The following is a 3,796-nucleotide window of genomic DNA, read 5'->3' on the forward strand; positions in this document are numbered from 1 at the left end:
GCTACCAACCAGCCAGACTCTCAAGAACTGGGAAGGGTGAACTTGCTAGCCAGAAACCTACAGGGCACATTCCTGAATCAACGGTACCTCTGCAGCCAGACTCCTCCTGCAGAGGAAATATCTCAACTGCTCTCTTCAAAGCCTGTCCCCGATAAAGGATCCTTCCCTACAGATCCTCATCTGTCTAGAGAAAGGACAAAACTGAGCAGGAGGAACTTAAGTTACAGAGGTATGCATCGATGTTCCTGCTTGTGGGGAGGACCTGGAGCTGGAGGGGCTCCTGTGGTGGGGAGATCAGGAGATGGAGACCTCCTCATCATTCATGAGGGTGGCCTGCACCACATGGGGAGCTGTGGAAGCATTCTCCTGGGTGGGTTGAACGGCCGAGGTGTGGCGGAGGCCGGGGTAGGGGTGTGGAGGCACAACACGGCAGTAACCACGCTCTATTGGCCATCAGTTGCCTTCCATTCTTGTGTCTCCTCTTTATCTGGGTTCTCAAATTCCACATACGCATAGCCTTTGGATAGATGAGGATGCATCTTTTCTACAGGCATGTCAATCGTTTTTATTTTCCCATACATAGAAAATCACATTCCTGGGGAGCCCCCCAGTGTGCAGTTGGGTGAGTTGAGGTGAAGGCCCCCCCCTTTCCTCTCCTTTTCCTCTCTTTTAGGTGGTTTAGATTTGGGGCACCACGCTGCCTGTTGTCATGCCTAGGCCGAGAAGGGCTCAGGGAGCCTGAGGAGCTACCAGAACTGGAGCTTTGGAATGTGCTGGAGCTTCCTGAGTGACTGGATGCAGAGGAGGAGCTAGAACCACTGCTTGAGCCTATGCTGGTGCTGGAGCCCTAGCCGGAGGCTGAGCTGGACCGAGACCTCTTCCCCAGGCTGCCACCACCTTTGGCTCTTCTCAGGCCCAGAGGCCAGTGCAACCAGTTGGGTGAGTTGAGGTGAAGGCCCCCCCCTTTCCTCTCCTTTTCATCTCTTTTAGGTGGTTTAGATTTGGGGCACCACGCTGCCTGTTGTCATGCCTAGGCCGAGAAGGGCTCAGGGAGCCTGAGGAGCTACCAGAACTGGAGCTTTGGAATGTGCTGGAGCTTCCTGAGTGACTGGATGCAGAGGAGGAGCTAGAACCACTGCTTGAGCCTATGCTGGTGCTGGAGCCCTAGCCGGAGGCTGAGCTGGACCGAGACCTCTTCCCCAGGCTGCCACCACCTTTGGCTCTTCTCAGGCCCAGAGGCCAGTGCAACCAGGATGAATGGATTTACCCGCTAGTTCACCAGTACGGGATCTAAGCCATTGGAGCAAATGGTATAATTCTCCCAGGCTACACCCATAGCAGCCATTGCCAGTGGACTGCCACAGTCTTTCTTAGGGAGGCCAGACTCTGAATCCTCCTCAACATTGTTCTCCAGGCAGCCACGACCAACGGAACATTGGTTGAGATTAAACCAGCCTTCCTGGGCTGTCACAAGAATGCCATGACAGACCACCCATAAGTCAGAGATGGCCTGGAGCATCTGGATGTGTGCTGTTTATGTTTTCCTCACAGAAAGTTTTAAAAGGTTTGACATTTCAAAATTGGTAATGTTAAGTAAACATCCAGATGCCCAGCTTCTCTTGAAATATTGGGGTGACTGATGCTTTGAGGTCATAATTGTGTTCCATGTGGCCCTTGCAGGCATCTGGGGTTGGTTCCCGTATCTGCTTCTCTGCCTGAGCCATCTGAACACAGCAGGAGCTCCCTGAAGTCTGCCTGAGTTAGGATCCCCCTTTTGCTACATAGGTGCCATGTGACTTTGAAAATGCCCTGTGTCTCTTTCCCTGGCCTTAAGCTTGCTCCTCTGTACACATGGATATAATAGAACTTACTTCCTGAGCAGATGCAAAGATTAAATTAATTAGAACAATGCCCCACACAGGCATCATCCAAGTATGCAGAACCAGCAATGTATGTTCCCATAAACATTCTAGACACTTTCTAGAATAATGCTGTAAGTCCTGCCTCAAAGGTAAGACAACGAGGCAGGGAAGGGGCAGGGTGGTATCTCCAACCATCCAGACAGGCAGAGGCACTGCATGGTCCTTGCTGGGTGAGAGTCTCTACACCTCACCCCAGAACTTAAAAGTGGACCAGAGATAAGTATCCACACCCTCGTATATGTTGAGCGAAGGCACAGATTTGATCTCTAGAGAAGGAAAGAAAATTCTTGTCTGGCCTTCCTGTTTCAGGAATTTAAAGGATGGAGCTAATTAGAGTACACATGCTTGCTTGATGTGCGAACTTGAAGCTATAGTCTGAGGGGCCAAGGCCTCTCTAATGAGAACCAATCTCTCTCTCCTCCCTCCCACATATTCTCAGGTATTCTAGGCTGGCCTCAAATTCAGTATAGAGCCAAGGATGCTCTTGGACTTCTGAGCCTTCTGTCCACCTCCCAAGTGCCAAGATCACAGATATGCACACCACACTGACATATGCAGTCTTCAAGATCAAACCCTATGCCTCACGCTTACCAAACAAGCACTCTACTGACTGAGGCACACCCATAGGCCTCTAATGCCCTACTTTAAAGGGGGGACATTCTTAAAGACATATGAAGGAGTTGTTTGATGTGATAAATGGCTGACAAGAAGTACTCGAGAAGAAGGCTCCATTTTGCTGGTAGTTTAAGAAGGGACATAATCTATCACCCCAAGGGAGACATTGCAGCAGGCCTGTGAGGTGGCTGGTCACATAACATCTGCAATCAGGAAGAAAAGAGAGGTCGAGGAGGGGGTCTGCCCCCAAGGACCCACTTCCTTCCTCTAGCTCCTGTCTCAAGGCCTATGACCCCTGGAGATGGAGTATTCAAACATGTGAGACTCTTAAGGACATTGTATCTTCAAAGCACAATAGAAAAAAAAAAAGTAAAAATAAACAGGCAAAAGCCCCCAGCTACTTTCAGCATCACCAACACCATCCACTTCCTCCCCATCCCCCACTTGCCATCTCCCTTGCCTTCCTAGTGACAAAGGCTAACCACACTCATGTTGAACTCTCTCTTGACCTCTAAAGCAGCCTGTCCGAGGCCCCACCCCATCCAGGAATAACCAACTGCCCCTATGTGATTCCTGCCTCTCCTAGGAAATCCATTGCTGGGGCCCAGAGGGTCCACACTGGCCCCGAGATCACAGCGGAGATTGTTGGTGGGGACGTACACAGGGCAGGGACATGGGGTTGGTGGCAGAGGATGGACCAGTGGGCAGGGCATCGGATGGACATGAGAGTCAGAGAAGGGAAGGAGCGTTAGGAGAAAGGAGCAAACCTCCGGGCCGTAGGGACCCGAGCCTGCCTACCTCAGAACCGTGGGCATTGCCCCTCTCTTCTTCATAGAAACAAAGGTGTCACTTGTCAAAACTCGGGTCACCAGGTCTTCGGTCCCCTCTCCAGTGGGTCCAGCCATGTCTTAGCAGGTTTTGCAAGGATGAGGGTATGGCTTGCATACACCAGTGCCTCAATGACTTTGCCCAAATCTCCCTCCCAGAACAGGCTCTAAAGGCCGTCTCTGTATCATGAGTATATGCAAGGCTGGGACCCAAGAAGTGAGCGGCAGCAGCAAAGTCAATGGAGGAGGTAAAAGATGGAGTCAAGAGGGCAAGGGCTCCTGCGGGGAAGGGCTTGGGAAAGGAGGGGCGCCATTTTGTCTTTTCTGCCTTGAGGGTGGGAGAAAAGAGAAAGGGGGGCCAACACCAGTGTCGAGGGGCCAGGGGCATGCTTGTGTCTGAGATTTCTGGGGAAACGTGAGTGAAGCAGAATC

The 3,796-nt window shown here is 51.5% G+C and overlaps 1 pseudogene; it reads right to left on the minus strand.

Annotated features, from left to right (window-relative positions):
• Window positions 1–221: 221 nt before the first annotated feature.
• On the minus strand, window positions 222–3,442 carry LOC128123964 (RNA-binding protein with serine-rich domain 1-like; annotated as a pseudogene).
• Window positions 3,443–3,796: the final 354 nt, after the last annotated feature.

This window comes from Peromyscus californicus, unplaced genomic scaffold (genome assembly GCF_007827085.1).
Source record: "Peromyscus californicus insignis strain IS unplaced genomic scaffold, ASM782708v3 Scaffold_4__1_contigs__length_199733344, whole genome shotgun sequence".
NCBI classification, from domain to species: Eukaryota; Metazoa; Chordata; class Mammalia; order Rodentia; family Cricetidae; genus Peromyscus; species Peromyscus californicus.